The following is a 22,530-nucleotide window of genomic DNA, read 5'->3' as shown; positions in this document are numbered from 1 at the left end:
GCTAACTTCTTCTCATTTATATTCTCTCTCCCCTCCCTTCAGAGTTATTTTGCTGATTTGGGGACCTGACCTTGGTTTAAATTAGTTTGTCTGTAACACTCCTGAGAATCATATGCGATATTTTAATGGTTAATTACTACATTGTATCAACCTGTCATAGAAAAGCAGGCTGTGAAACTAGAGGAAAATTGTTCCCTTTTCTTGTGACAGAGAAATCTATATAAAAGTGAAACAGTGGACTACATTTGTGTTAGAGTGCCCGTTTCCCATCCATGGTCAATACTGAATTGGTTCCCTAAGTAACAAAGACTTTTTTTTTAGTACACACTAAAATGAAAAAACAAATTTATACCACATAGCCAGTGGCAACTCAGAGAAATAAGAAGAGTCAAACAAAGGAATAATTTAGGATAGTTACTGTGTAGGATAGACATCTTTTTTACTGTTGCTTGATTGACATGATTGCTAAGGATGGCTGTGCTGAGCCTGTTGGAGAAGAGTGGGTTATTACAGGTCAGTGGTGTCGCCTAGTGGTGGAAAGAGGAAAACAGGTAAGATGCTACAACTAGGCTTTGGTTGTTTATTATTGTCTTCTTGTATTCCTTCAAAAGGATAACTTGATGCTTATTGTATTCATAGCATGGTGCTAGTCAATACCTTGAATAATTTGAATTTTAGCAAATGAACATAACAGTAGCCAACACTCATTGAATGTCTATCATACCTTTTTTTGAGTGTATATACCTTACATTTGATTTTTATTTTCTCATTGAACCTTCATGACTACCCTTTGAAATAGGTCTGTTATTATTTTCATGTTATAAATGAACTTTAGAAGACTCTTCTAGAAAAGGTGGTTCATGACAGTGAAGATTTGTGTCTATGTTTTGCCCCTCAACATTTTAGATTAACATTCTTTTCATGATACCATGATGTAATCTAGTTTTCAGTTTCTCTGCAAGTGCGTATGCCAGGCGCACCTGTGGATGATTCTCCATTGTTCTGGCACTTAACAATGCTTGCTTTTTATCCCAAACCAAAAGGGAAACAGTCATTTTGAACCTTCCTGCCCATGGAGCCCAAACAATAAAGCTCTCAACCTACACTATAGTTATTGACACCACCAGCTCAGTCTACAGCCATTCAGACCAGTTGTTGTGTCCTTGGGACACCAGCGTTGACAGGGAGGGCTTGAATGCATGTACTCATTTAATCACCCATTAACATGGTCATTTGTCATCAAACATTTATTTTATTTTTAAATCCTTTTTTATATGTATGAATGTATGGGCTACAAGTGTAATTTTGTTACATTCATAGATTGCATAGTGGTCACATCAGGATTTTTTGTTTGTTTGTTTTGATGGAGTCTCGCTCTGTCACCAGGCTGGAGTGCAGTGGCACAATCTCAGCTCACTGCAACCTCTGCCTCCCTGGTTCAGGCGATTCTCCTGCCTCAGCCTCCAGAGTAGCTGGGACTATAGGCGCGCACCACCACATCCAGCTAATTTTTGAATTTTTAGTAAAGATGGGGTTTCACCATGTTGGCCAGGATGGTCTCGATCTCTTGACCTCGTGATCCGCCCACCTCAGCCTCCGAAAGTGCTGGGATTACAGGCGCGAGCCACTGCGCCCGACCCTGGGCTTTTAATTCATCACCCAAATGACATACGTTGTACCAACTAAGTAATTTCTCATCATGCAGCTCCCCCTCCCAATCCCTTCAATAAAAAAATTATTGAGTAGCCATTATGTCCCTGAAATAGAGGCTAAATATTGCAGTGCAATGGTTTCTGTCTTCCCTAAGCTTACAAATGATTGGCAATTATAATTGGCTCTAATGGGCCACTACCGATACGAAAGAAGCACATAGCCTAATTTGGGAAGGGGAGGTAGATCAGAAAGTGCTCCCTTGAGAAGATGGTGTTGAAACTAAAATGTAAAGGACATGCAGAAGTTGGCCACGTAAATGAGGTTTGTTGTGAAGGAGGGGGTGGTAGAAGGTGGGTGGCAAAGGAAAAACATTCCAGGCACAGAGAAGAATATGAACTAGGAGGGAGGAGAGAGAGCATGGTTATTGATGTTGAGTTAAAAGCAGCAGTGAAATGGCCTTACCCCTAGTGTTTGGGTCCCTTCTGGATTAAGCTCTGGGAAACCTGGTGGGTTGACTCATGCTGTACAAAGACAGGAAAGAATGCAAATGGGAGAATAATGAGCAATGTATGACAAGCTGTGGCAGGCATGCATTGAGGACTGTGAGGGTGACAACAGAGACTGGGATGCCTGCCTTTGGCTGATTAGTGGTGGGGGGACCGTGTAATCCAGTTAATTAGTAAAGCACTTGCCTGATTCTTCCTACTCGGTCCATCAGAGATAGAGCCGAAGTCTTTGTCTCTTGATCCAGAGTAAGCCAGCACGGCAGGATGAGGATCTTCTGACAGATTATTTCAGAGTGTGCAGGAGATGGAGAAGGCTGGGTGATGAGAGGGGAGCAAGAATAATGTTTGAGTATCGGAGGATCTGGAAAATAGGCTGAGAGCTTCAAATGTAGATCAAGGTTAAAATCCCTGGAACCATTGGGAGGAGCCCCAGAGTCACAACCGGACTCAGATTGGGCAAAAGAGATGGGAAGGACATGTGCAAACCCAAAAGGCACTTGTTGCTGGGATATCCCCACACAATATCCTAATGTGATACAATGTGAAATATGAGGTTACAGAAAATGAGCCTCATAACTTTTGAAACTTTGAAACCAAGTCAACAGTCCTTTTTGTTTGGTGACAGAGACAATACAAGCATCACATACCTTTCATCAAGTTAGAAATTTAAAACAAAGCAAAGCAAAAAAGCTGGAAGGCGTTTTTGTTTTTGTTTTTGTTTTTTGAGACAGAGTTTCGCTTACTCTGTTGCCCAGGCTGGAGTGCAGTGGCGTGATCTCGGCTCACTGCAACCTCTGCCTCCCAGGTTCAGGTGATTCTCCTGCCTCAACCTCCCGAGTAGCTGGGATTACAGGCACTTGCCACAACACCAGGCTAATTTTTGTACTTTTAGTAGAGACAGGGTTTCACCATGTTGGCCAGGCTGGTCTCAAACTCCTGACCTCAGGTGATCCACCCACCTCGGCCTCCCAAAGTGCTGGGATTACAGGCATGAGCCACCACACCTGGCCTGTAAGGTCTTTCTAATGGAGAAAATGACAGACAGACATCAGTATGTGCTCAATTGTTTTATAATTTTGTTCTGCTACCCAGCTTCCAGTGGGACAAGAGCTTTAGTTAATTCTCCCTAATTGTAAAGGGAATCTCCCTCTAGCTGCAAAATAAGAATTCCTCAGGCCCTTTCCTGATCCCACCTCTGGGTTTTCTCAGTCTGTGAAAATGCCATGAACATCACACTGGTCCCTCCTCTCTCCCTGTGTCTATCTTGGGTGTTTCTCAGGATTAAACATGAAATGGATGCTCAAGAGAGAGCATTAATCCATTTTTACTACTCTGCTGTTTGAATCTTCAAGTAAAAGATAAATTCTAGTTCCCTATATATGATATTATTTTGTATAATTTGTATAATTACCTCTTTATTATATCATGGTGTGAAATACTGAGTAGCTGTTGACCACCAGGGAATTTGTGAAATGTTGCAAATTGCTGACCCTTCCTCAACAGAAAGCAAAGATCATAGTAAAGGGAGGGTGAGGCCAGGCATTGTGGCTCATGCCTATAATCCCAGAACTTTGGGAGGCCGAGGTGGAAGGATCACTTGAGGCCAGGAGTCCGAGAGACCATCCTGGGAACATAGGGAGATTCCCATCTCTACTAAAAGAAATTTTTTTTAAATTAGCCAGACACGGTGGTGCTAGCTACTTTGGAGGCTGGCTGAGGTGGGAGGATGGCTTGAGCCCAGGAGTTTAAGGCTGCAGGAGCTGTGGTATGCCATTGCACTCCAGCACTCCACCCTGGGCAACAAAGCAAGACCCTGTCTAAGAAAGAGAGAGACAGACACACGCACACACACACATACACATTGTATGAGGTAGTGGTTAAAGGTATGGAATCTACTTGGGTTGGAGTCTTTGCTCTGACACATACCAGCTTCTGATCCTCCACCAGTTACTTAACCTCAGTGTGTCCCCTCTTTGAAATGGCATCATACTAGTAACTACTTCCAAGGATTGCCCTGAGGATTAAATGGGTTAATATTTGCAAAATGCTTAGAATGGTGCCTGAGGCCGGGCGCGGTGGCCCACGCCTGTAATCCCAGCACTTTGGGAGGCTGAGGCGGGCAGATCACGAGGTCAGGAGATTGAGACCATCCTGGCTCACACGGTGAAACCCCGTCTCTACTAAAAATACAAAAAAAAAAAAAAAAAAAAATTAGCTGGGCGTGTTGGTGGGCACCTGTAGTCCCAGCTACTCAGGAGGCTGAGGCAGGAGAATGGCGTGAACCCGGGAGGCAGAGCTTGCAGTGAGCAGAGATGGTGTCCCTGCACTCTAGCCTGGGCAACAGAGCGAGACTCTGTCTCAAAAAAAAAAAAAAAAAAAAAGAATGGTGCCTGACACATGGTAAGCCCCTCATAAGTGTCAAATTAAATAAAGCAATTATTTGAAACTGCCTATCCCCAAAATGTTTACAGACAGAAAACCTTAGAGTCTTTCTGCACAGAGTCCAGAAACACCATAACAGTGTATCCGGAAGCATTTTTCAAGTGCGAACTGAAGAAACATCCAAATTGTTACTTGCTTTTATCCTGATTTCTCTTAGCCTAGAGTAGTGGTTTTTAAAGTCTAGTTTGCATCGGAATCACCTGGAGGGCTTGGTAGAACACAGATTTCCAGGCCCCACTCTCCCACTCTTACAGTTTCTGACTCAGTAGGTCTGGGTTGGGGTCTGATAATTTATATTTCTAGTAAGTTCCCTGGTGATGCTGATGCTGCTGGTTCAGAGACTGCACTTTGAACCACTGGTTTAGAGAGAGTTGATTCAGGTTTCAACTTTTGGATGCATGCATATACACAGATACTGAGGAAGGGAACTCCCCTTCATTGAGTACCTACTGTGTTCCCAGTACAGTGGTAGGTGCTTTACATGAATTACCTTCTAAAATTCTGACACCCTTCTAATGACATAGGTGATTATATCTATTTTATAGGTGATTAAGACTCAGAAAGAGAAAATACGCTACCTGAAACCAGAAAGTAGCATTCCAGTCCAGGGACATCTGATTCAAAAGTCCTGTTCTTACTTCATTATTCTATGTTAGGTCACAGAAGAATCAATTAATTGTTACCATTGATGATTACCTAGTCCATAGTAGTCTGGAACTGCCTGGACAAATTAGCCAGCTGTGGACACAATTTAGTAGTTCCGGTGTGAAGCCCGTGTTTCTTTAGCTACTGCTGTACAATAGCACACCAGTATTTTTATGTTTTATTTTTTATTTTTTTTGAGACGGAGTCTTTCGCTGTCACACAGGCTCCAGTGCAGTGATACGATCATGGCACACTGCAGCCTTGACCTCCCAGGCTCAGATGATCTTCCCACCTCAACCTTCTGAGTAGCAGCTAATTAAAAAAAAAAAAAAATTATTTGTAGAGATGAGGTCTCCCTTTGTTGCCCACGCTGCTGTTGAACTCCTGACCTCAAGTGATCCTCCCACTTCAGCCTCTCAAACTGCTGGGATTATGAGTGTGAGCCACCATGCCCAGCCACACCACAACTTACTAAAACAATGTAGTATTCTCATGATTCTGCTGGTCTTGCCTGAGCTGACTCATGTGGCAGGAGTCAGGCTAGGACAGGCTAGGACTGGCTGATGCAGGGTGGCCTCGCTTGCATGGGGTGGGGGGCCTCAGCTGGGAAGGCTGGAGCAAATGAGGGGGCAGCTGGGCCTCTCTGCCCATGTGGTTTCATCCCAGGCTTCTTATGTGAGAACAGAAACCTTTGAAGATGTCAGAAGTGAGAACTTTGGGGGCTGAGACTCAGATGTCCCACAAGATCATGCCACGTTCTATCTGTTAAAGGAAGTCATGGAGCCAGTCAAAGAGTGAGGAAGGAGACTGGCCTCCCAAAGTGCTGGAATTACAGGCGTGAGCCACTGTATCCAGCCCATTTTATTAAATGAAGGCAGTGTGAGGAATACTGCAAGGAACAGGGTAGCCTCCCGGAAGTTACCACCTTAAGCCTGAAAGGAAGAGGAAGAGAGAAGTTTTCAAAAAACTTGGAGGAAATGGTTAAAAAGAAAGGATCACCTCTAGAGGGGCTTTTGATCAAGGAATGGCCAAGTTCATGCTGACCCCAAACAAAAGGAAATCTAGGAACAAGCATGCTGCCCTCACTCTCTTTCTCCTTCCCAGCACCCACTGGGGCTTTCTGTTGGCTGAAACTAACAGGAAGTCAGCAGCCAGAAGAAACTCAATGCTGTCCATAAAGTTGCTGTGCTGTCGCAGAGAACAGGGTGGAGGAAGGTAAAGCCTGGCTCTGGAGGGCACATGGAAGACACCTTGCAGAGAAACATTCTGTTAGAAGGTTATGTTGAAGCACCAAGACGATAGCTCACTCTTCCCAAAGTGATATGGGACCATGACACATTTTGAAAGAAGTAGATGAAATCTCAGTACCCTGCTTTTAAACTTCTCACCCTCTTAGAGGGAATGAAAGGACTGGAATTCGGAAATAGAAAAGAGAAGAAATTTTGAAACACGTGGGTTCCCTGTGAGGAAGGGGGCAGGGGCATCAGTCCCTCAACCCAAGCCTGGGCAATAGTTTGGAAAGCCCGCCAAAGAGATGCCCGTGCGCCCCGTGCAGTTTGGGGGACACAGTGGGCATGTGCCTCACTTGTGGAAATCTAAAGTGAAAAAAATGTGCTGACTAGCTGGCTTCACAGTGGGGTGTAGAATAGGTGGCTGTCCTGAGCAGCCTGCACCGTGGAAAAATTGTCAGAGTAGTAAACAGGCTGATCTGGGGCATGTGTGAGAGAGGCAGTGTGCATTTTTCTTAGATCTCATCCAAGAGGCCTGACTTAGAGTGAACACAATGCAGATCTCAGCGGAGAGAAGTGAGAGGCAGAGCCAGCTTCCCAAGCGCTGGGAAATGAGGAACAGAAATGCACTCCAGTCGTCTAGGGCCCCAGGGGAGATGGAAGATAGGAGCTCTGACAGATCCACAGGTGACCCATGAGACAAAGTGTCAGTGTAAACACCTGTGAAGAACAGTCAGTCTAATATTTACAGACTCCGGAAAGTAACAGTGAAGTGCTAAGTTTTCTACCCCTCTTACCTCATCTTGCTTCCTTGTGCACCAACCCAAGTGGGTCAGGAATCTACAGCTAGGAAGATAAATGAGGGATAGAAGGAACAGGTGGGGAAAGAATGAAAGGGAGAGAGACCGCATCCCCTTCCACCAGCACCCAGCCTAGCTGGGGCAGGGGAGAGGCTGAACCCTTTCTGAGATTGCAGTTTTGACTATGACACGGGGTTGAACATTTTGATTACGAAATTGAGACTCCTATTGTGAACTGAAATGCCTGGGGAGTTATGTTAACTAAGAGTATCTAGAAAAAATCATGGGGATTGCCTGAGTTTTTACCTAGGATCAGGGCAAGAATTAGCCCCAAGCATGACCCTGCAAGTGCACCTTACAAGTACTGCTTGTTCTGCTTATCTGCATATATCCTATAGAGAAAAATAGATTACTGCTTCCTCCAAGATAAGGAAGGTGGTCTTGTCCCTTTTCGCATTCCACACATTCTTCCATGCCAGGTATTGCTTCTTTGTAAATGCTTCTGTTAGAAGGTTTAGTTGAAGCACCAAGGCAATGTATCACCCTTCCCAAAGTTGTGTGTGAGACCATGATATCACAACATTTTCAAAGAAGTAGATGAAATCTCATTATGCTGCTTTTACATCTCTCACCATCTTAGAAGGAATTTCTCCTTGAAAACCTTCTTGATTTTAACTATCTGAGGCTGCCAGAAGTTAGATGGAGAGGCATTGAGGGAAAGAGCGAACAATGTGGGTTTGCCTATGTTCCTATCACCTACGGATATTGGATATCTCTGGAACTGAAACATTTTGGTTGTTTCAAGTGATTTAATAGAAAATCACTTGACAAGAAAGTGTGTCGATGTCAGCATAAATATTAAAAACCAGTATGTCCAGGGCTAAGTTTTGTGGCATATTTTAAGCATGTTATACAAAGGGGGAAAACAACCTTTACTCTTTGAAAGAGCAAGAACACACTCTTAGAACTTTCCAATTATTAGTACTTTTTTTTTTGTAGACAAATTTAAAGTGCATGAAGCTTTCTCTCTGGTATTTAATTGAGATTAATTTGTAAGTTCGAACTTTTGATACTCATCCATTGTTTGATTTTAGTTTTGGATATTTGCAAACTTTCTCCCATTTTATATTCATGTATGTGTCAGGCACCAAGATGGTACATGAATTTGTTTTTGTTGCTAAAGAAGCAAGTAAACATGTTAACATTTAATCTTCCAGTAATGGAATTGGAAACAAAAATCTCAGCAACTTACAATGCTGTTCAGAGATATTTTTCCGCTGCCTGTTGTGAGAAGTTAGGGTATGTAAAATAAATGATGTATGGAGCTGTAGGAATGCGACTTTTCCAGACTACCTTATGTCTAAGGAACATTAAACATAGGGTTCTCGTTTAGCAAATAAATAACCATTCATTTCAATGGCTGCATAGTCTGGACTTTCGTGCATATTTTTGCAAAGATAAGGAGAGGCCATTAGGGATTTAATATAAAATAAATCGCCAAGGGGTCTTCTTGTAGTCCTAGTCTTTCTGCCACATGGTGTGTTACTAATGTGCATAAATGGGCTTAAATGAATTTGTTATCTGTATTACATTTGCAGTATGTATATATTTATATATTATTTTTTAATTGTGTTTAAAAATAAAACATTAAATACATCATTTTGGAGAGTTAAGAACGTAAAATACGTAAATCAATCAGCTTCAATTAGTATTAAAAATGTCAGTATATTAGATTTGCCTGTGGGTGTATTTACCCCACAGAGTTTAATATATTTTAGTTTTGTCATCTACGAGGTAGCCATATGGTTAATTTGTCACCTTATAAGAATACATTGCTACAATCCAAGCTCCATTAATGACATAACGCTTTTGTGTCATTGAAAGAGTCCATATCTTAGTTGTTTGATTGATGCCCTAGGTCAGATTCTGAACATTGTCTCTATGCAGCACTGATGGCTTTGACTAACCAAGGAGCTTTGCTGCTTTACTTCCTTCTCAAGTTACTCTTACCACATTTACCATTATAGAAAATGGCAGAGCATGCTCTGTATTATATGAAACTATTTAATAATACTTATTATTATATCCACAAGGTAGTCGCTATCAGAGTTTACCTTTAAACTTTTTTTTTTTACGATAAGTGGAAATTAATACATTTTAACCTGGTAAGATTTAAGAGATAGGTATGTTCTTTTTTAGATTATATTCCAGAATTATTCCAAATGGTTTTGATAATATATTTGAAATATAGTTGTCATTTTAAAAAAAAGGCCCAGTAGAAATAGCTCTTATTAAAGAAATCATTTTTAAAAATTAGAGATGCCAATTAATTTTGTATTACTTTTCATTAATAATCTGCTAAGGGATGTTGAATTGTTGTATCCATGCCAAATTTTCTAGATCTATTTTGCATTCCAAACATAGACTATGGTATAAATATATTCTTCTAATATTCTTTACTGCTAATCAATTTCACTTGAGGCTATCCTTTTCAAAGAGAAAAAAAACTTTTTAAATTGCTTGCAGTGAATATTTTCTTTTCAAGCAGTCCTAATGCAATACTGTCATGTGTAGAAACATCATTCAATTAAAATATTTGTTAGATAACTACTAGACCTTGGTTAATAGCTTTTAATCATATTTAATTCCGACACAAATGAAGTCATTGTTTTATAATCAAAAAACAAGGAGAGGGCAGTTGGTGAGCATGTGTGTGTAACCTTTGCGTTTGACTGGTAAGGAAAACACTGCTTATTTAGGCTTCTCTAAATTTGACCAATTTATCATTTGGAGGTTGTTATTCTTGCTTTTATCACTGCTTTGCTGAAGATGTTTATGGGGCATGGGCTTTAACAGCAGGAGGTGTTTTTTGAAAAATGTTAAGTATAAAATATATCTTGTAGTTTATTCAGATGTTATTCAGTGTTTGTTTCCACTCTATGACAGCGTATGCACACAATTCAACATTTTATGTGTAATCTTAAATAGATGAAAATTGCCCTTGCTTCTCTATCCATCCAGGTGAACAGGGGTGTGGGCTTGCTGTAGAGGTGAATTCTATATCCAGAGGAGTAGGGCGCAGTGTCTTCCTTTTCTGAAGGAAATTACAAAATCAAAAAATCCAAAAGTTATTTAACCTCACAGAGGTTAGCAATCCATTGTCAAAACTCCAAACAGCACTTTGGGCCGACAATTAAAGGTGAAAAAGAAGAGTTGGAAAATTAATCTGGATCTTTTAAATTTCAAGTTGTTATTATTTTATTGCCCATAAATAACAATTTTAAAAACCTCATTTACATTTTGCTTTGCTGTTTCCAAATAAATTCTCAATCATGTCTCTGATAGAAAGCAAGAGGGCTGATTAAAAAAGGATGAGTTCATGTCCTTTGTAGGGGCATGGATGAAGCTGGAAACCATCATTCTCAGCAAACTATCGCAAGGACAAAAAACCAAACACCGCATGTTCTCACCCATAGGTGGGAATTGAACAATGAGAACACATGGACACAGGAAGGGGAACATCACACACCAGGGCCTGTCATGGGGTGGGGGTATGGGGGAGGGATAGCATTAGGAGAAATACCTAATGTAAATGACGAGTTAATGGGCGCAGCACACCAACATGGCACATGTATACACGTGTAACAAACCTGCATGTTGTGCACATGTACCCTAGAACTTAAAGTATAATTTAAAAAAAAAGAGAGAGGGCTGAGATTTTCATCCGGGGTCTTTGGTCTCTTGGCCACTGGTGCTGCCCATTCCAGATAGGTATTTGCCACCTAGGGGACATTTCTAGAAAACAGGCATTTGAGCAGTGGGTCTCACAGCCCCTTTTTCTATCACCTATGGGTAGGTGGTCTAAGCCTCTTTTGTGGTCACTAAACTCTTCCTAATAAAAAATATTTTGTTCCTGTCATATTTGAGTGTCAATAAACCATAAACCATATCAAACAAGTCAGTATTAACTGCAACACAATTGCTACTAAACAAAACAGAGTTTTATGGTATCTATAAAGATATCTACAGTGATCACGCAGTTCTTTTGTTTGCCTTCTTGTTGGAGCAGAAATTTTATTGCCCTGACCACCCAGGCTTAATATACTCATGGAGCAAAGTTCTTTCATGTTCTGATAACCACATGCTCTTTCTCTGGACCCAACATGATGTAACAGTCACTTTTTATGTTTAACTTAGGACAAATGATCCTGCCTCTTTCCTCCACCATGCATACATCCTGAACATCATATTCTTCCTTGTTCAATATTAAATTAAGGCTCTGTAGTAATAATGTGTATGCTCAGTGTGGCAAAAATAAATTTTATATATTGATCAAGATTTGGCAGTACACCTATGGATTGCACATGGTACATTCATTGGAAAATCACTGAATTTTTTTTTTTTTTTTTTTTTTTTTTGAGACAGAGTTTCACTCTTGTTTTCCAGGCTGGAGTACAGTGGTGCCATCTTGGCTCACTGCAACCTCCACCTCCTGGGTTCAAGCGATTCTCCTGCCTCAGCCTCTGGAGTAGCTGGGATTACAGGCATGTGCCACCATGCCCGACTAATTTTTGTATTTTTAGTAGAGATGGGATTTCACCATGTTGGCCAGGCTGGTCTCAAACTCCTGACTTCAGGCGATTCGCCCACCTCGGCCTCCCAAAGTGCTGGGATTACAGGCGTGAGCCACCGCGTTTGGCCGAAAATCACTGATCTCAAATTTTGATCACATTGTCCCACATAAGAAGCCTGCCAAGGTGATCTGGACTGGCTTAAGTGTAATTCTCCAAAAAGTTCTTTTCCAAAGTTAGCAGTAGGCAGGGCAGTAACTTGGGTCCCTTTTCCTCAAAGCCTCCACTCCTGATCTTGGTCCTTGGTATCTTACTATTTCCAGGATGCAGAAGAGTCATGGGAAGTCAAATCCAATAAGAGATTCTGGACCAACTCACACCATTTAGTATAGGACCCTTCTCTTAGATCTGCAGCCTGGTTGTGTGCTTAAGGATGTTCTAACAATAGAGAAGATGGGGGAGGCTTGTGGTTTATGTGGTCATGTAAGGTGCTCTGGTGTAGGCCTCTGAGAATATGCCACTGTTTAATTTTTAGCATTTTTTTTTCATGGCAATCACTTCAAAAATGACTTTAGAAATATTTGATTGTTCATCCATGTTCATAGCAGCACTATACACAATAGCCAAGGAAGCAACTCAAGTGTCCATTAACAGATGAATGGTTAAACAAAATGTTGTATAAACATACCATGGGAGAGTATTGAGCCTTAAATAGGAAGGAAATTCTGACATGCGCTAGAACATGGATGAACCTTGAGGACGTGAGGCTAAGTGAAGTAAGCCAGACACAAAAAGGCAAATACAGTATGATTTCACTTATTGAGGTAGTCAAATTCATAAAGACAGAAACTAGTATGGTAGTTGCCAGGTGCTGGGTAAAGAAAGAAATGGACAGATGTTGTTTAATGGATATTGAGTTTCATTTTACAAAATGAAAACGTTCTAAACATTGGTGGCCCAGCAATGTGAATATACTTAATACTTCTGAACTATATACCTACAAATGGTTAAGATGGTAAATTTTATGTTTTATGTTTTTTTAACTACAATTAAGAATAAGAAATTTAAAAAATAGAGTTGTTATTATTGAAACTCATGAAATTCAGTTCCATGTTGCTTTAATCATGGGAGAGGGGAGAAAAGGAATTCCCTTCTGAAGGTGCTTCTCATCCTATGTGTTTCTCACATAGGTAAAATCTGTAAAGACAAACAGGGCAAGATTTGAACTAAAAAAGTGAGCTCCAACAAAAAGCGCAGCTAAAGAGTGTCTGCTCTTAGGAAGGAGGAGGGTGGTTGCCAGGCAGCACCCATTCCTACTCCCCTTCAGACCCTGCCTGTATGTTTATGAATATCAGGGCTTTAATTTAAAACACTGGATGGATACATCACCCCCTTCCCCTCTCTACCATTCCAGAAACATAGCACCAGAACTGTTGCTGCTTTTTAGCGGGCAATGGCTAGGCCCCTTGTGATCCTGTGTACTTTGTTGCGGGGGGCAGGGTTGGGGGCGGTTCAAGATCTATGAAAAAGACAAGTTAAAAAACCCTTGACATTTGCAAAGAAAACCACATTTCACCTATATAAACTGTAAGGTAGAACTATTAAACAAAGGAAAAAGACAGTTTGGTGAATGTGACTTCTAAATTTTCAGACTTTTGGGAAACAATTTTTAAAATACTATCTAGTTTTCTTTCTCTTGAATAACAATAAATAAGCATATAATTATATTATCTGGTAAAATATGCATATGTTACCAAGAAAAGAAAACTAACCAAACAAACAAACAAAAACAGCTGAACTCACCCTTGACTATCACCTCAATCTCAAACCAGAAGTAATTGCCAATTTGGTATATCCCTTTTCAGTTCTTTTTCTGTGCATTTTTATGTATTTATACCTATAGAAATGTATTTTTTCAATTATATAGAATGTAAAAGAGAAACTATAACTAATGAAATACATTCTTTCTGACCTAATAATTCCTATTACTATTTTTAAGCTAAAAATAATACATACATAAAGTTAGAAAATTTTAACAGTACACAGTGATCAAAATGTAAAGTAAACCCTTTTTTCTCCCCAATTCCTCTCCCAGTAGTAACACTGTTAAATGCTTGTGTGTGTGTGTGTGTGTATGTGTGAGTGTGTGATTTCATTTTGGAAACAATCTCAGTAAATGGGTGTATTGGTCAGGGTTCTTCAGAGAGACAGAGCCAACAGCATCTATATTAATTTTGATCTGAAAGCTGGCAGGATCAAGATCCAAGAAGAACGAATGTTTCAGTTTGCATCCTAAGGCCAGAAAAGACTGACGTTCTGCAGGAGGGGCTCCCTCTTCCTCAGCCTTCTTGTTCTATTTGAGTCTTCAGTTGATTGGCTGGGGCCTACCCACACAGGGGAAAGTGGTCAGCTTTACCTGGTCTGCTAATTCCAATGTTAATCTCATCTGGAAACACCATCAGAGACATACCTAGAATATAATGTTTGGCCAAATGTCTGGACAGCCCATGTGGCGGTCAAGCTGACACATACAAAATTAACTATCACAATTAGGAAATGCATAAATGCCAGCTGTAAGGAGGCATTCTTTCAGTCTACCCGTTTTATAGTAAAATAGGTTGTGTGAGTAGCATAAAGTGCATGCCAGACACTTGTGACACCAATCGGGAAGAAGTGGTGGGGGCCATGCCAAAATGAGGATCTTTATGATTCAAGTTCTTTTACAGAATCCTCTCAGATTTCTGGTTTCTCACCATGCATGTTTCTTTGCCTATCCTTCCTGGGGCATGAGTGCCTCAGGAGGAGAAGCATGTGTGCTTCTCCTGTGCCTGGGGTTAATGATCATAGTGAGGCTTTATTTTATCAGCCCTTGTCATTTAATGATATTGTCATTGAACCAGTCCATTGCGTGGTCCCTTCTACAGTTCCTCTTCTTGCTTATTTAAAAAATTCCTTTGGAGCTAGCAAGATTTCGATCTTATGTTGCTAATAGAAGAGTGCTGTGTGTTCTTAATCAATTTACTTGGCAACATTTTATGAGTGATCATATATCTTTTGTAAAGAAAAGCATTTTGTTTACCCAAATTATACACAAACTTGATTTAAACATTAGAGCCTGGGTTAAACTTTGAAATGAGGCACTGTGAAGTGAGTGATTGGAACAATCAGTTCCCTTGATTTATCAGATTCTGCAGTTGTTTTACAGTGGTCTTATAGTCCCAATATCTATCTGTTTGAGTCTTATTCTCTCAGAAATTTTCTCAATATGAAAAGTCAATGTCCAGGCAGAAATAAGTACTTCAATAAAAAATGGTTTCTGGCCATTTGTTAAAAAAGTTATGTGTGATTTTTATGTATACCTGGGGCTTTGAATTAATGGGATGTACTAACCACCAGGTATAGAAGGTGGGCTACATGATTCATTAAAAGTACCGTATTTGGATCCTGTCAATAAAATTCTGTATTTTTACAGTGAACAAAATATTTGCATTTATCTCCCCTTCCTTCCTCTGCCCCTTTCTGTGCCCCCTCTTTCCCCTTTTAGACTCATGTACAAGAAACCATAAGGCAGAGATAACATGGTCGCATCACTTTTGGGAGAACATGCTCCTGCAGGGGCTATTAGTAACTCCAAATCAGGTTGAATCACAAACCAAGACAAGTTGAATTGTGAACTGTCTCTGGGCTGGGACTGTTTCAAGATCCAATGGGGTCTGCTAAGATGGGATTCACAGAATGACATTGGAGGGATCAGAAATAAGACCCCTCTCAAAGGCAGGGGTCTGGGTCTAGTGCCTGACTTCTCTCAGTGTTTGTCCGGGTCTCCACAGTTTGGTGACCATAGTTATGGTGCTTTGACAGTGTGAGGTCTTTGAAGCCCAGTGTTACTGATGGTAGCATTATCTAGAAGAAGGCAGATCTGCTCTTGGGACACGTGTGTGCCCAAGATACTGATAGAGTATAATACTGAGACCTACCTAGAGTAATAGTTCATGCATATTCATTCTGTAGATTGGCCAAAGCTTCCTCTCAGCATCCGACAGCTGGAACCCAGTCACCCTGGCCAGCATCGTTCAATTAGGCCCCCATTCCCAGGTAAGGCCTGTCTGTTGTCTCAGCTCTGACCATATGTTAGAGCAGTGGGAGTCCAGTAACTTCTCTTGCCTTCCTCTGTGGCAGGCAGAAGAGCATTGGAGGATTTTTTTTCCTTCTAGTAGGTCTAGATCAACAGACTGATAATTCGAGTAATAATAATTATAAAATTGGTAATACATATCAAATTCTGAGTATGTTCTGGACACTTTGCTTAAAACTTAATGCGATTTGTCCTATTTAATTCTTAGGGCCACTCCATGAGGTAGTTACTTGGTATTTGCATTCCCATTATACATATATAGCAGATGACTGAGGCCTGGAGAAGGTATGTAACTTTGCTAGAGGTTGGACAGCTACTAAGTGGTGGTGAAACTAAGCTTTCTTTCCAGGTATTCCCCTCCCAGGTGTTGCACTCTTTCTTTTTCTTTCTTTCTTTTCTTTTCTTTTTTTTTTTTTTTTTTGAGACAGAGTCTCTCTTCGTCGCCAGGCTGGAGTGCAGTGGTGCAATCTGGGCTCACTGCAACCTCTGCCTCCCAGATTCAAGCGATTCTCTTGCCTCAGCCTCCCGAGTAGCTGGGACTACAGGCGCTGGCCACTACGCCCAGTTAATTTTTGTATTTTTAGTAGAGACAGGGTTTCAGTGTGTTGGCCAGGATGACCTCGATCTCTTGACCTCGTGATCCCCCTGCCTCAGCCTCCCAAAGTGCTGGGATTAGAGGTGTGAGCGACCGCGCTGGCTCGGAGGCTGCACTCTTTGTCACCACCTTATCGCCTCCAGATACCTCCTGAGGCTGAGCCCCAGGGCCTGAGTCTGAAATCCTGGTTCCACCATTTGCTGTATCAGCATATTTATTTATTTTCTCTGAAGCACCATATCTCGTTGGTGAAAAAGATACTTAAAAACCTAGTTCATAGGATTGTTTTTAAGATTTAGTGTAGGTAAAATTCTCAGTATTTCCTGATATATATGAAGTGCTCAATAAATAGTAACTAGGCTTATTAAAGTAGGCCTTATTAAAACAATAAAAAAAACTTGCTTGGCTTCAAACAAAGCAAAGCATTGTTAAGAAATAAAGGGATATCTGTGGTTGCCCAAGCCCTTACTGGGTAAGTTCATAATGTCTTTATAGTCCACGCCTTTTTGAAAAGCAGGCTGGAAGAAATATCAGATTTGCTGAAATGCTTTAGACCATGTTGTATGGAACAAAGAACTATGAAATGAGAATTAAAAGGCTGGGATTCTAGACCTAGATTTGTAATGAACTAGCTGGGTGAACATAAGATAATTGTGTAACCTCTCTGAGCCTTTTTTTTTTCTTTTTTCCTTTTTTCAAGAACAATAATGGGCAGGGTGTAGGAACAGGGCTGAAAATTAGATGTGTGTGACCTCTTGAGTAAAAACTTCTATGATTCTAAGTCTAAGCCAATTCAAACTGGTGATATGTAGTTGAGCAAATGATGCCCAGAGTTCCTGCTCCCTTCACAGTTATTTCTGGTCTGAATGGAACCTGGTGGAAGGTAAGAGAATCACCCTTCTGAGCCAGCTCCAGGGTCTCTCAGTATAATATCTGTTGCCATAAGTGGCTCTAATGAGATGGCCCCTAGATAGCCATAATGGACCTTAGCTTAGCTTCATTCATTAACTTCATTCACTAATGTCGATTTCATTCTTCTTGTTAATCATTGAGGCAAATGTTTGTCAATCCTCCACCCCTTTACAGAACACATTTACAACTTTTGCTTGTAAACCTCCTCTTGGGTTAATAACGATCATGTTTGTTGTTCATTATTATTTATTGTTCATCGTTTGCTATGTGCAAAATTATTCACATTATTTCCTTAACTCTTTGTATACATATCTCTTAGTGTTTCAAATGGTGTCCCTTTATTCTACTAATTTGCCACTTCCTCCAGTGTAAGAAGCCACCGTCAGGAAGAACCTTCTGCACTCTGCTTTGCCTGTATATTATAATTGCAGAAGGGGTACCAAACCCCACATGGCATAATAGACTTGGATTTGGATTCTTTATACTGGCACTTTAACTTTGGACAAATTCTTTAGCCCTAAGCATCAGTTCTGTTGCCAGTAAAATGGACTAGTAAGCTCCCCCTTTCAGGGACACCAAGGACATTAGAGAAAATGTAATTAAAATGAAGTACCTTGCTAGCATATCATGAGTACTGTACTAGCATTTGCTAGATAGCTAACATAATATTGCCTGAATCTAGAGAAACAGACATGTTTACATTAAAAGACCAAAATAAAAATAAAGTTGAGAAAATATTTGCTAGTATTGGCAAATATTAACATCTTTATGAAGAATCTTTACAAATTAATAAGAACATAGCTAAATCTTTCATTTAAAAAAGAACAAAAGACTTAAATAGCTAATAAATCTATGAAAAATATTTATCTTTAAGTAATAGACAAAATGTACATTAAAGCCATAATATGTTAGTTTTGCTGATAGAGTTATTTATTTTTTGAATAATGCAGATGAGAGTGTTTCTTCCTGATGACCCGGCCTATTTCTCTCTGCCTAACAATATCACCTGGGGGGCATGTGGAGAAGCATCCTGCAGCCCTCTCATTCCTCTCGTTCTGTCCTCTGTGAGACTTTAGTCCCGACCTGCCTCAGTACCTGTATTAGTCCATTCTCACGCTGCTAATAAGGACATACCTGGGACTGGGTACTTTAGAAAGGAAAGAGGTTTAATGGACTCACAGTTCCACATGGCTGGGGAGGCCTCACAGTCATGGCGGAAGGCGAAGGAGGAGCAAAGTCATGTCTTACATGGTGACAAGCAAGAGGGAATGTACAGGGAACTCCCCTTTATAAAACCATCAGAGACTTATTTACTATCGTGAGAATAGCATGGGAAAGAGCCACCCCCATGATTCAATTACCTCCCACTAGGGCCCTCCCACCACACATGGGAATTATAGCAGCTATAATTCAAAATGAGATTTGGGTGGGGATACAGCCAAACCATGTCAGTAGCCCACTTATACACTGCTCCCACCCTGGCCTCGCACAAGGGCACAGGAAACATTGACGTTGTCTACTTTCTCAGCCCCTCCTTGGGAAAGTGGGTACAGGTCAGTGCTGCCCCTGCATGCTCAAATCTGTCTGAGGTGTTCCCTTCCCTCCCTCCTTCTCCCCAGCTCCTGCCCTTTCTCAGGTCCTGCCAGCATCTCTCCCAAGGCCTCACCAGCCTCTCAGCTTTCTGGCTTTCCTTTCGGATTCTTTCCTCCTCCCTTAGTCAGGTGCTTCTGAATCTAGTCTGGGGACAAGGTAGTCTGGCTCTTTATGTATTCTTCCAAATCCATTGTATTCCTTGAGTCCTTTCTCTGCTATGCAGTTGTATCACCTCAGCCATGATCGGTGGATGCCCCGAGGTCTTCCTTTGATGAGATAAAACTCAGGAAGTCAGTATTATTGGTACAGTATTATTGTACCAATAATTATTGGTACAGTATTATTGTACCAATAATTATTGGTACAGTATTATTAACTATAGTCACTATTCTGTGCATTAGGTCCACAGAACTTACTCATCACATAGCTGAAAGTTTGTGCCCTTTGACCAACATCTCCCCATTAACTGCAATCCCTCAACCTCTGGCAGTCACTGTTCTGCTCTCTGCTGTTATGAGTTTGACTATTTTAGATTTCACGTATATGTGAGATCACACAGTATTTATCTAAAAGAATCAGTTTTAAACTTGAATTCCAAATAGTAGTAAAATGTGCTGTTCTTGACTTCAAAAAGTTTGGTCATTAACTATCTTCCATTGTATTTGGAAGCCTCATTGGATTTCTAATCATGTTGTTTCTTGAGTGCTTATTGAATATGATGACACTCCAAATAAACTGAATGGAATTAATTCAAGAATAAAACATCATTTCTCGTTGTGTGTCTCAATCTGATATTTGCCAGATGGGAAACCCAGCATCATTCTCACAGCAGGTCTCATTTATGGCAAACACACATCCACATCCAGTGAATATGAGAAAGCACAACCTTTCTCCTTCTTATTTTTATAAGATCTATTGTGGACTTTTTTCCTTTGCTTTTCCTGCACCAATCCTAATTTAATTAAATGCAGCTTTCCTGGGAGTCAGGGTGGGAAGTGGGTTGCTGCTGGTGGGTACAAAATGAATAGCAACTACATCAAATGGTACCTAGAGAGAGGGAGAGTAGCAGTTTTATCGTGGCCTGCTTCTTAGATTTGAGAATACAGATGTCAGAGGTGACTGATTATATGTTCTGATGTTTTACTGGCATGAAAATTCCCCATTAACTAGTTAACTAGAGGTCACTGTGGCTAGAAGTGCTGTAGTTTTGTATGATTGACATATCACTAAATAATTTATTGATTAATTCATTATTGCAACAAACTGGGCCATGTGCTAGGCATGGGAATTGTTGGGACACAAAGACATGGCCTCTTTCCTCAAGTTGCTCTCAGAAGGTAGCCTAGCTTTCAGAAAACCGCCTTCTAGTAAGCCTGCATGCTTACTTGGAGTATGAACAAAGTCAGCCTGGAGGGTTCAGAGGAAGCTTCATGGAGAAAAAGAGGGTTCAAACCCATGGAACAAGGACTCCTTATCAGTTCCTGCATTTTACTGGCCCATCTGGAAATTCATGTTGCAACTTCCCAAGACTTAATTAACTTAGAAGTGGCCCCACCCCTACTACCTTTGCTTTTTGACCCTTGTTCATGATAAAGAGGGGGTTGCATATTTATCTGAGGATCTTGTTGCATCATTCTTAGAACCAGGGCCATGAGCTCCTCTAAGAAGAATCCCCTGCCCAGCCCCTCCATATCTGATGTATCATTAGGGACCACCAAGATGTTAATGAAGATTCGTAGACAATAATTCCTGGTTGTCAATCATTCAGGACTTTCAGGATGTGAGAGGAGAGAGGAGAGGCCCAGGCAGGAGAAATGTTAATCAATGGTGAAGCAGAAAACTCTCTTCGCTGACCGTAGCCCTGTCTCCCAGCCATGAGAGTGTGGGGAAACCTTGTGGGGATGCTTGGTGGTATCTAATTGAAGAGTTCCTACCTTGCTCCTTGGTCGACTCCTAATGGAGGGCCTTCTAGGGAAGCTGCATGTGCCAGTAGTCGTCTCTGTTTTGAATATTGCTGCTGGTTCACCAAGTGCTATTTGCAAAGGAGAGGCCTCCATATTGGAGCCCCCTAGAGTAACAACTTTTATTTGGAAAGAAGGTGTGATTGCCGGATACAGTGAGAAGACCACTGGATGAGAGATTTACAGTCTGGGAGTCGAGTCATGGCTCCATGATCTACTAGTGCCATAAACTTCAGCAAGTCAAAACCTCTTCAAGCCCCATTTCTTCTTTTGCAAAATGGGAATAATAGTGATTGCTATGGTTACATCAAAGAGTCATGATGTTTGAAAGGTTAGTGGATATGAAGCCCATCGTAACAGGTAAAACACTACCAAAGCAGGAGGAATTACCTGGAAGGTGAAGTTTCTTGATTTTTATATTGGCTCAAGATGGCAATATAAATACTTGAAGGGGCTTGTCTTGAAGCTGTGCATGCAAAGTACTTTTCACAAAAATGTAAAAATATCTATTGTCCATCTGAAAATATGAGGGTGGAGGCTGAAGAAAATTATGAGGAAATACCTTAAGCTCCTACTAGGCCCTCCCTCGAGTCTTCCCTGGGAGAGAAGGATCCTTGAGAGTTTGTATGATACTTGCTCTTCCTAACAAGGCACAGCCAGGATAGAGCTACCTTAAATCCATCTTGAAGCTTATATACATACCCTTTCCTGAGATTCACATTAATAAAATAGAGACACAGATTGGGACCTGACTCATTTAATTCCATGAACCAGACCTGTTTTGAGTGCCAACCACGTGTCAAGAATTAGTTAGTTTCTCTCTACTTGCAAATATGAGTCTCTCTCTCTTCTTCTTATAAGGTTTGTGATCTCTGCCATCTCCAGTCACCAGGTGTGGCCCCACTCAGGTTGTCTTCATTGTCAAATTGGAATAGTGATGATAATGAACAAATTTCAAATGTTTAAGTTGTGTCAAGCACTGCTTTAAGTGCTCTTTGTGCATTTATTCAATACTTGCCACACACTGTCATTGTTGTCAACACCCCCATTTTACAGATGAGCAGGATTGAGCTTTTCCCCAAAGGCACATGGCTGGTGAATAGAGACGCCTTTCAATCCAGGAACTCTGGCTCCAAATGCATGCCTGGGACCACTGTGCTACAGTGCACCTTAAGAAGTTTACAAAGAGGAAAGTAGTGGTTTGTGAGTTTAATGTCCAGTATATATAATAACTATCAACTGAATTCACAATCATTTACTTGTGGTAACTCTAGCCATGGTAAGAGATGTTTCTTTTGACTAGAATATATCTGTTTGGTAAGTTAACATCTGATGGTTACTTGATGGTGTTTTGACTCTTATGTCTTCAGTGAAACTAGGGAAATTATTACCTAGGAAATGCCATGTCTTTAGGAGACACAAATCTTTCAAAGAAATAGGTCCTGTGAGTTATAAGTTTCTCATAGTCTATTGACAAATATTAGAAAA

At 40.8% G+C, this 22,530-nt stretch overlaps 1 protein-coding gene across 6 annotated transcripts in view; it reads left to right on the top strand.

Annotated features, from left to right (window-relative positions):
• PRUNE2 (prune homolog 2 with BCH domain) overlaps positions 1–22,530 on the top strand; it is a 295,929-nt gene that overhangs the window by 97,531 nt on the left and 175,868 nt on the right. The gene's annotated exons all lie outside the window — the stretch shown is intronic.

The sequence above is a fragment of the Pongo abelii genome, chromosome 13 (genome assembly GCF_028885655.2).
Source record: "Pongo abelii isolate AG06213 chromosome 13, NHGRI_mPonAbe1-v2.0_pri, whole genome shotgun sequence".
Taxonomy (NCBI): domain Eukaryota; kingdom Metazoa; phylum Chordata; class Mammalia; order Primates; family Hominidae; genus Pongo; species Pongo abelii.
The sequence above is the reverse complement of the archived record's forward strand: the minus strand, read 5'-3'. Positions and strand labels throughout refer to the sequence as shown.